The sequence below is a fragment of the Bufo gargarizans genome, chromosome 2, assembly GCF_014858855.1.
Source record: "Bufo gargarizans isolate SCDJY-AF-19 chromosome 2, ASM1485885v1, whole genome shotgun sequence".
Lineage (NCBI taxonomy): Eukaryota > Metazoa > Chordata > Amphibia > Anura > Bufonidae > Bufo > Bufo gargarizans.
This window is the reverse complement of record NC_058081.1, coordinates 308043117-308054730: the sequence shown is the minus strand read 5'-3', so window position 1 is coordinate 308054730 and position 11614 is coordinate 308043117. Positions and strand designations below refer to the sequence as shown.

Below are 11614 nucleotides of genomic sequence, written 5' to 3'. Positions count from 1 at the left end.
GGTTCTACCACTGGGACGACCACCGATCACGAGAACAGGTGCCCTGTACCCCCTGCAACCCTTTAAAATGAACAGAGCATCCGGTCGCACATGCGTGTGGCCGCTCTATTAATTTCTATGGGAGTTTCAGAGCTAGCCGAGTATAGCACTTGGCTATCTTCAGAATCCCCATAAAAATGTGAATGCTGGATGTGCAACCGGCTGCTCCCTTCATTTCAAGAGGGTTACAGGGGGCATAGGACACCCGTTCTTGTGATCGGTGAGGGTCCCAGAGGTAGGACCCCCACCGATCTAATAGTTATCCCCTATCCTGTGGAATTCTTAAGCTGTTAGAAATAAATGGAGAAACACAGATAATATGCCATTGCTTTAGTCAGTTTATTAGAAGCTTTAGTTATTAATTATGAAACATACTGAGCAAAAGCTATGAAAAAATTACAATAAATCAGTTCAGTAATAAATATATCCTCTAATCCACTGTGATGAGTCTTTGCAGCTGTAGAAATCAATGAAATATGTAGACAATGTGCGATTGCATAAGTTTAGTTATTGATTATAAAATATACTGAGCAAAAGCTATGAGACGGCCACAATAGATCTTCAGTATTAAAGTTTGCATCCTTGAGTCCACTTTGCTAAGTTTCTGCCCTTACAGTACTTTCTCCATGCAACCCTGTAAAAGAAAAAGGTTTATTATTATTTTTCATTTCTCTTGATTATATAGCGCTGACATATTCTGCAGAGCTTTACAGACATTAACGTCACACTGTCCCCAATGGGGATCATAACCTAAGGTCCCTATCACTATGTCTTTGGAGTGTGGGCGGAAACCAGAGTACTCAGAGGAAACCCACACAAACATGGGGAGAACATACAAACTCCATGCACCAGTGCTAACCAGTGTTTAATAAATTCGATATTAGGCACTTTATTGTGTGCATATTTGGATCTATTAACTTTAATGATTGATAGTGCTAAAATAGAAAAAACAAAAAAACTTTATTAGGGTGTCAGTTATAAACATCAATATGAAATGGCTCTTATAATCATATTACTCTGGGTGTGGGGGGCCTCCACAATATCCACTAATCCTACAATCCTGCCAAAACAGCATGGAGTGAAGTTTAGTAGTGTGGTTCTTGCTGTCCCCACCTCTCTGGGGGTATTGATACATGGCGCAACAGGACCCTGTGTAGCTGAACTGCCAATACTAGTCAAGCTATGATCACCTGAGCCTATACCTTTGCTCACTTGAATCAATGGCAATATTAGCTTGCTACCTATAACCTAGTGCTGCCCTGTAATGAGTCCCTACTGCGTTCCCCTCAGCACATATTACAGGCTACATTAAAGACTTGTTTCCTATCTAGCACTCTGCTTGACGCGTTTCCCTGATGGTCAGTATTTCATCAGGAGCCAGCGCAGAAGGGAAACAAAGCAACAAATTGATAAGGTGCTGCACGCCTCTGATATGGTGCGTGTAGCTACACGTAGCCACCGGCACTTTGATGGCCGTAGCGCGGCCTCCGCATACCTCTTCTTATGTACAGATAACCACACTTATGTACAGAAACACACATGTGTGTAAACGGATTTTGGATGACAAAACATACTGTAGAAGATTAGCTAGCAATCCCACTGATGTCTTTAAAAAGGGGTTGGTACAGCTTTTGGATAAGGCAGCAGCATTTGATCAGTAAGGCTTAATATGCATTTATGCTACCACAATATCCGGTGCTACCATCCTTTTACAGTCGACCCAAGATCCTCAAGGGGGTATCCCCTTTGAAAGGGAGACCAATTGTATCGGGGATTAGCAGCCTGACAGAAAAGATCAGCATTTACGTGGACAGGATTTTAAGACCATTTGTAGTTAGCTTACCGTCTTATGTAAGAGACGTGTTGAGGCGCCTCAATGATGTATACTGTGAAGAGCATACGCTCTTAGCGAGCCTAGATGTTGAGGCTCTCTACAGCTCGATCCCGCATGAGAAAGGATGTGAGGCAGTAAGAGCGTTCCTGGCGGAAAGAGGAACACATCTCTTGATGCATAATGAATTTGTGGTGGAGCTACTACAATTTATCCTGAGGCACAATATATTCTCCTTTGATCGTGACATCTACCACCAGCTCAGGAGGGTGACGATGTGGAGCCCATGTACCCTGACTTGTGACAACCTGTACCTGGGCTGGTGGGAGAAGGAGATTGTGTTTGGGGAAGTCATGGACTGGTTGGCCTCATCCATTTTGTTATGGATGAGGTTCATTGATGATGTATTCATCCTTTGGAGATTCACGAGCACTGAATGTGAGGGGTTTGTCTCCTCGTCGAATGTGAATGATTTGGGGTTATATTTCACATATGAAATCAGTGATACCCATCTCACATTTCTGAACCTCTCCATCAGTATTAACCAGTCGAGAAAAATAGTCACCAAGATGTTTCGCAAATCCACAGCTCCCAACTATAACTATAATTAAGCAATAGGATAGTGGACATCCGACCCCACTTAAACGGGGCATCCACAAGGGCCAATACTTAAGGGCCTGATGAAATTCTTCAGAATGGGAAGACTTTAAGGTGGCGGCAAATGGCCTCTAGAGGAGGTTCATGCAAAGAAGCTATCCTTTGTCTTCCCTTAAGAGAGCATACCAGCATGCGTCAGGCTGCAATAGGGATAGTTTGCTACATCTCAAGAAACGGGAGATTGGGAATGATAAAATACAGATCATTGGGACATTTGACCTGGGACACAAAGAGGTACGTGAGATTCCGTGGGAATCCTGAAATCGGACCCGGATGTGGGAGACCTGGTGGGTGATTATCCTTTGATCACCTACTGGAGAGGTGGCAGTTTGAGGGACAGACTGGTCTATAGTGTGTTCAAGACCCCCGCCAAGGAAAACTGTCTCCCTAAAAAAAAGTGTGGTAGCTGTATTGCATGTAAAGATATCAAAAAAGGCAATAAAGTAACCAGCTCTGTGACGGGATGCAGCTAAAGTATTAGATCATTTATTAATTGCAAAACTGTAGGTGTGGCAAATCCAGCCACATTGAGAACTGTTGGACTGTATCCGTGACAATCCCTGTGACTATGGGCCCTGGGCGATTTGGCCCTTTAAATACAGAACTTGGGCATATTGCATGTTATTTCCCTGTTTCTGGGCTTAATGGATTCATTTGTACCATGCTGGGTGTGTTTCTATTGTCCCATTGTGTAGTAACTTTTCAGTTTAGGAGATAATGGGGGAGATACAGTGATTGATTCAATTATCTCCTAGACAGAGGGGAGGAATATGTGTGGGTTGTAACTACAATGTTATCGGGTAATGTATGATAATGTGTGTGTCCCTCTCCTTCCGGGGAGCATGTAATAAAAAGGGCTGCAAGCTAGCAGCCAAGTAGTTCACCTCCAAGCTATGTGTCGTCTAGTTCTTGGAGGGATGGGATTTATACACGCTACCTGCATTTCATTCTGATGGTTCCTGTCTACCAGCGGAGATATTGCCCTTCACCCTGCCTCTCCGCTACAATTGGTGGCAAGCGACGGGATTCAAATCTGTTCAGCTGTTTTATTTGATACGAACGGAAAGGAACCTCATCCGTACAAAGTCATAGTTCGTGAGTATGCGGATTTTATGCGAACAGATGACGAATGGGGACGGATTATACCAGGCTGAAAAGAGAAACGCTAAAGGCATTACTGGAAGCCAGAGGAATTATTGCCAGTAACAAAGCAAAAAGAGTCATTATTGACGAACTCATGGAGGGTGATCAAGCAGCAGTTACACCAGCAGCCACGGAAACATATAGCTCAGCATGGGCCAACGAAATGAGGATAAGGCTGGCATTTTTTCCGTTGCCACATTCCCAGGAATTTCTTGAAAGGACATCAGCTGATATTAATGAATATCTAGCGGCCACCCGACCAAACCTCACTTCACCTGGGGGAGTAAACCCTCCTGCATATCCGGTAATATCAGAAAAACTGAAATTACCGCACCATGCATTTAAAACCTATGTGGAAACCGAGGACATTGATGGGTACCTGCAGGACTTCGAAAGATTATGCCAGCTGCATAAAATCGATCCTGCGGATAAGGTACCCCTATTGGCCGGCAAATTGTCGGGTAGGGCAGCGGAAGCATACCGGACTATGCCAGATGAGGACAGCACAGATTATCAAAAGGTAAAACAAGCCATATTGACCAGGTATGCCATTACCCCTGAGGCATACCGCCAGCGCTTTCGGGAGCTAAAGAAAGCCGAGAGAGATACCCACACGGAATGGGCACATAGATTGACCCGTGCTGCTAAAGGATGGGTACAAGCAGCACAGGTAACCCAGCTGGAAGAGCTGTTACAATTGTTATTACTGGAGCAATTTTTTCAAGGACTGTCTGACGAATTACAAAACTGGTTACGGGATCACAAACCCAATACCGTACATGTGGCAGCTACTATGGCAGACGAGTACCAAGATGCCCGGCGGGCACAGAAGGTTGCACAACGACCCCTTTCCGGGGCTCCTACAACTAACCCCGTTCCAGCACCCGTTCCAGCATCCAGTCCAGCACCCTACAGATCGAGTGGGGGCAACTACCAACAAGCACCCAGATACCAGTCTCGCCCGCAGGTCAGATGCCATATTTGCAAGCAGCAGGGGCACATCCAGAAAGATTGTCCCAGGAACCAAAACCGTTCCAACTGGGGAAACCCTAGCCAGCAGATTCATCACCCAGCGGCAGTACACTGCTTCCAAAATGAGTTTTCCCAGCAGCAATTGGTGCCAATGCTTCCAGGGGAACCCTTGGGCATTCTACACAAGGCCAACCCGATACAGGCAGCCTCTGACAACAGACAAGGCCATTGCCAGGCCGTCCACCTAGATGGCAGGAGCCGCCAGGGATTACGAGACTCTGGCGCCACCATCACCTTGGTTCGGAATCACTTGATCCCTGCTCACCAGCTCACCGGTGAATGTGTAGCTGTTCGAGTAGCCGGGGGTAATATCTACAAGATTCCTATTGCCCGGGTACATTTGAATTGGGGAGCGGGGTCTGGAAATGTGGAAGTGGGGCTCATGCAAGATTTGCCAGCGGATATTATTTTGGGCAACGATTTGGGGGAGCTGACTTCGGCGTTTGTGCCACAACGGAACCTCCAGGAAGCTTTACCTGTTGTTACCAGGCAGCAGGCCCACACCAACCCACCGGAAAATCACGCTGAGGCTCAGGTAAAGAACAATACCCCTGTTATCCCTTGCCCCCCCCCCATTAGAGTTTGGTAGTGAGGTAGCTAATGACCCTTCCTTGCAAGTATATAAAGATAAAGTAGCAGGAAGCCAAACTGGGTTAGAGGGGGAGAGATATGGGTGGGAAAAGGGGTTACTGCATAGATATGCAGATAAGACAGTAGCCGGTACAGTTCCCGTATCTATGCGACAGTTAGTAGTACCTAAGAGATACCGGCGTGAGTTACTACGCATTGCTCATGACATCCCCCTGTCAGGACACTTAGGGGTTAGTCGGACTAAACACCGGTTAACGCAGAACTTCTTTTGGCCCGGTATCTCCAAAGACATTCGGCAGTATTGCCAAACGTGTGACACTTGCCAACGAGTAGGGAAGGGAGGAGATAAATATAAGGCTAAGTTACACTCCCTCCCTATAATTGAAGAACCCTTCAGTAGGGTAGCTGTTGACATTATTGGACCCCTAGCTAAACCCGGCCCCTCGGGGAAGCGGTTTATCCTGACGGTAGTAGATTACGCCACCCGTTACCCTGAGGCAGTGGCATTGACTAATATTCATGCCGAGACCGTAGCCGAGGCCCTTATTAAAATATTCTCTCGCATGGGTTTCCCCCGAGAGATTATTTCTGATAGGGGCACCCAGTTCACCGCTGAAGTCACCCGCCAGTTGTTGAAAACATGTGGGGTAAAGCCGATTATAAACTCGGCCTACCACCCCCAGTCTAATGGCCTCTGTGAACGGTTTAATGGAACATTGAAACAAATGCTCCGTACGTTCATGGAGACCCAGAAGAACTGGGAGCGGTTTTTGCCCCACCTGTTGTTTGCATACAGGGAGGTGCCTCAAGAGTCCACTGGGTTCTCACCTTTCGAGTTAATGTTCGGACGGAGGGTAAGGGGCCCCTTAGATTTAATCCGGGAACATTGGGAGGGGGAAGTCACGATAGAGGGTACCCCTGTTGTACCATATGTGCTGGAGTTTCGGGACCGCTTGGAGGAGCTAACCGAGACCGTACGCTCTAACCTCCGGGCGGCCCAGAGCCGGCAGCGCCGATGGTATGATAGAGGTGCCAGGGACCGCAGTTTTCAAGTGGGGGAAAAGGTGTTGATCCTTAAACCTGTTAAGAATGATAAACTGCAGGCTTCCTGGCAGGGCCCATACAAGGTGGTGGAACAAGTCTGTGACACCACCTATGTGATCGGTCCATGTACTGGAGCAGGAGTTAGGCGGATGCTCCATGTTAACATGTTAAAACCATATCATGAACGCCAAGAGGAGGTAAATGCTATTTGCGCCTCTGCTGCAGAAGATATGGACAATTTACCTCTCCCTGATCTCCTGGGAATGGATAACCGGAACGAAGACCTGGGAGAGGTACAATTGGGGGAAAGATTAAACCCGCAGGAAAGGGACCAGATTGTAGATCTCTTACGAGAGGAAAGCGAAACCTTCTCTAATGTACCAGGGTATACCCCCCTAGCCACTCGCCGAGTGGAGACCCCTGGTCAGCTGCCCATGCGTCAACCCCCTTACCGCATCCCTGAATCTGTCAAGGAACACATGCGTAAGGAGATTGACGAAATGTTAGAGCTTGGGGTGATAGAACACTCCGACAGCCCCTGGGCTTCCCCGGTAGTTCTAGTGCCGAAACGGGACGGCACGACCCGTTTCTGCGTAGACTACCGGAAGTTGAATGACAAGACGGTATCAGACGCCTATCCTATGCCCAGGATAGACGAACTCTTAGATAAGATGGCCCGTGGTCAGTACCTCACGACGATAGATTTGTGTAAGGGGTACTGGCAGATTCCCCTATCCGAGGATGCCATCCCCAAGTCGGCGTTCGTCACCCCATTTGGCCTGTACCAGTTTAAGGTCATGCCATTTGGGATGAAGAACGCCCCGGCTACCTTTCAGAGGATGGTAGATCGACCCTAAAACCCAGCAAGTGCCATATAGGGATGGCAGAAGTTCAGTATCTGGGACACAGGGTGGGTAGTGGGAAACAGAAGCCAGAACCCGCTAAAATTGAGGCTGTCGCCAAATGGCCAACCCCCCGCACCAAGACCCAGGTATTAGCTTTCTTAGGTACCGCTGGGTATTACCGGAAATTTGTACCCAATTATAGCGCCGTAGCAAAACCCCTCACTGACCTTACCCGTAAAAATCTCCCTAAGATTGTCACCTGGAGCCCAGAGTGTGAACAGGCATTCCAAAAACTGAAAGACTCTTTGATAAATGCTCCTGTCTTGGCCGCTCCTGATCCAACTAAACGTTTTCTTGTCCACACAGACGCTTCAATGTTTGGATTGGGAGCAGTACTGAGCCAAGTCGGAGCTGATGGCGGCGAGCATCCTGTAGCTTACTTAAGCAGGAAATTGTTACCCCGAGAGGTAAGCTACGCCGCCATCAAAAAGGAATGCCTGGCCGTGGTGTGGGCCTTAAAGAAATTACAGCGGTACATTTATGGACAACAGTTCTCGCTACTCACCGATCACAACCCGTTGGTATGGCTAAACAGGGTGTCTGGAGACAATGCCCGACTGTTGCGCTGCAGCCGTTTGACTTGACAATTCACTACCGCCCTGGGAAGCAGAATGGTAACGCCGACGGGTTGTCCAGACAAACTGACCTTGAACAATGATCGTTGGGTACTCTTCCGGACCTCCCCAAGCCGATCCGTTTGGATCAGACTGTGTATGCCGGCTTGGTTCTGGGGGAGCATTGTGGCAAATCCAGCCACATTGAGAACTGTTGGACTGTATCCGTGACAATCCCTGTGACTATGGGCCCTGGGCGATTTGGCCCTTTAAATACAGAACTTGGGCATATTGCATGTTATTTCCCTGTTTCTGGGCTTAATGGATTCATTTGTACCATGCTGGGTGTGTTTCTATTGTCCCATTGTGTAGTAACTTTTCAGTTTAGGAGATAATGGGGGAGATACAGTGATTGATTCAATTATCTCCTAGACAGAGGGGAGGAATATGTGTGGGTTGTAACTACAATGTTATCGGGTAATGTATGATAATGTGTGTGTCCCTCTCCTTCCGGGGAGCATGTAATAAAAAGGGCTGCAAGCTAGCAGCCAAGTAGTTCACCTCCAAGCTATGTGTCGTCTAGTTCTTGGAGGGATGGGATTTATACACGCTACCTGCATTTCATTCTGATGGTTCCTGTCTACCAGCGGAGATATTGCCCTTCACCCTGCCTCTCCGCTACAGTAGGCATAGTGTACATAGCCACATGTATCTGTCAAAAGCAATATGTAGGCAAGACCAAGAGCGAATTTAGGAGACGGATAGGGGAACACCTATCTAACATCAGTAACCAGGATGATACCCCGATTGCACAACACGTGCTAAAATATCATGCAAAAATGCATAATTTTATCAGCTTTCATGGGATGGAGCACGTGAAGCCGTCCCCAAGAAGGGGGGGGGGGGGGGGGGGGACATTGATAACCTCCTGCTGCGAAAAGAGGCAGAATGGATGTTTAGGCTTCAGACTGTCAAACCTAATGGATTAAATGAGTTTATATCATATACTTGTTTTATATAATAGTGGATCTGGGGCCATGTAATTAGGTGATACCCATCTCATAAGAGACCTCCTTATCTGAGTGACTTTTGGAGTATATGGTTCTGGGTCATGGGACATTTGCCTATGACCCTGATTTATTTAACCATGTTCATGCCATAACATTGGTGTATCCAACTCTGTATTTGTCGTAACTTGATCCATGCTTTCATCTCTAGTTGCGGGCTATGATTTACTTGCGCGCACAGTGATACCCTTTTATTGTTTATTTGTTTATTTCATTTTTCTAAAGGGATGTAAAGATAAACAGCCATGTAATATAACATCCATCCATTGGCAGCGTGGTTGCTGTCAGGTAAGTAAATATATCTATTGATAAGTGGACCTAGTTGAGTAATGTACTATGTCTCCCAGGAGGACATATAGTAGCCGCCTTGAGATCACCAGATAATTATGTATCCTTTCTTACCCTCTGGGATTTTGTGATGAATGAACACAACGGGCGGAGGAGTACTTGGATATGCCTCCCCGTCCTTTGCATGATCCGCTGTGAGGCTCCACCCAGAGGGAGTGGTTATCTGTACATAAGGAGAGGTATGTAGCCTGTAATATGTGCTGAGGGGAATGCAGCGAGAATAAGAAGATTAATCCAGCATCGAAGTTAACAACGTTTTGAGTTCCTTTATTCAAAATTGCACAGATCTGTACAGTGACCGCATCGCCTCAGTGTTCCCAAGAATCGTCTACGTGTTTTGAACAAACGTGTTCTTAATCATGACTGGCCAGAGATTCCCAGGTGGCAGTACTTGTAGAGGTGAGCCCCAACCACTCCTCCCATCTCCAGCTGGTGATTGAAGGTAGTAAATTGTGGCAAACTCCAATCAAAAAAAGCCACTGGGAAAATCTGAACCAAACATTGGTGTATATTAACAAACAATAAAAAATGTATAAAACCTAGTTCGTGCACTTAAAATACATGATGTTCAAGGCCTTAGGTCTAAATCAGGGATAGCAATACACAGAAGTCAACTTCCCACAGTAAACGGAAAGAATATATTCCCTAAAAAAACGCATGGTCTGAACAGTAATTCCCAATGTTAAAAGAAAAACAAAAAATACAGCTATATATGGCAAATCTGTCTTCAAAATTGCTCTTCTGAGTAGAATAAACACATATGCACACCAGGAATGGACCCAATCCTAATATAGATACATAAGTTCTTTCTTTAAATTAAGGCCATCTGGATGCCTTGTTTTTAATCGAAGTATCCAGAAGGCTTCCCTCTGTATTAGATGCTTTTGAAAATTGCCCACTCGGATGGAGGGCAGAACTCGCTCAATTCCAAAAGCAGAAAAGGTTCGCAAACTCCTATCATGTACTGAAATAAAGTGCCTGGCTGCATTCAAAATATTGACGTATGAAGCATTAGTGACATAATTCAAATGTTCCAGGATTCTGTTTTTCAATTTTCTTATGGTGCTTCCCACATAAAGTAAATCACATTGTGTACATCTAATAACATAGATGACCCCAGTGGTGTTACAATTGATATAAGACCTAATGGGGAAATGTAAAGAATGTTCAGAGTCCTGGAAAATTTTGGTGGGCAAGACATAACCGCATGTCCTGCAGGGATGACCGCCGCACCGTGTGAACACGGTATACTTTAACCAGGCACTGGGTTTGCTTCTCTGTGGAGTGGAAGCAAATAATGATGGAGATAAAGAACATGCCAGAGTGGGAGACCGTCTAGCAGCCACTCTAACGCCCTCTTGCATCAGGCCATGTAGAATATCATCTTCATGTAGGATCGAAATACATGTTTAACCTGCTGAAATTGGTTACTATATGTAAGAACTAGGGTAGGTAGATTAATGCAGTCCTTCCCACTTACTGTATCATCATCATTCCTACTTTTATTATTGCTCTAGAAAAGTCATATCTCGCGATTCTTTATCTGCGCTATTCTTTTAGCTCTTTTAATCATCAAACCAGGATAACCCCTTGCCAGCAAGCGTGCAGCGACGATGCGGCACTCAGACATGAACGCCGCATCATTACTGCAATTTCTCCTGGCACGTACCATTTCACCCACCGGTATGGACTTAATAGTATGCATGGGGTGATGGCTGTTCGCCCTCAAGATCGCATTGCCAACTACTGGTTTACGGTAAGTGGATGAATGTATATTCCGATGGGGGATGCCCGTGAGGGTCAAATCGAGGAAATTAATGGTGAACATATCCTGTAAATAAGTGAATTTTAAATTGTACAGATTGCATAAAAGGGGGGAATGCAGTAGGGACTCATTACAGGGCAGCACTAGGTTAGAGGTAGCAAGCTAATATTGCGGCTGATTTAAGTGAGTAAAGGTATAGGCTCAGGTGATCATAGCTTGACTAGTATTGGCAGTTCAGCTACACGGGGTCCTGGTGCGCCGTGTATACCTACCCCCCAGAAAGGTGGGGACCCCAAGAACCACACTACTAAACAACACTCCATGCTGTTTTGGCGGGATTGTAGGATTAGTGGATATTGTGGAGGCCCCCCACACCTAGAGTAATATGATTATTAGAAGTAGATAGCCATTTCATATTGATGTTTTAAACTGAGACTAATAAAGTTTTTTGGTTTTTTCTATTTTAGCGCTATTAATCAATAAAGTTAATAGTTCTATATACAGATAGGCACAAACTTCTACACAATTTTCTAAGTTATTTCAAACTTCTAAATGAATGACATACCGCTATAATAATGCCATTGCTTTATGATCGGGGTGGGGGACATCTAGAATCTTTATTGGCCCTTAACATGGAG

The 11614-nt window shown here is 45.8% G+C and overlaps 1 pseudogene; it reads right to left on the bottom strand.

The window, feature by feature from the left end:
- Nucleotides 1-372: 372 nt before the first annotated feature.
- LOC122928014 overlaps nt 373-11614 on the bottom strand; it is a 102324-nt pseudogene continuing 91082 nt past the window's right edge.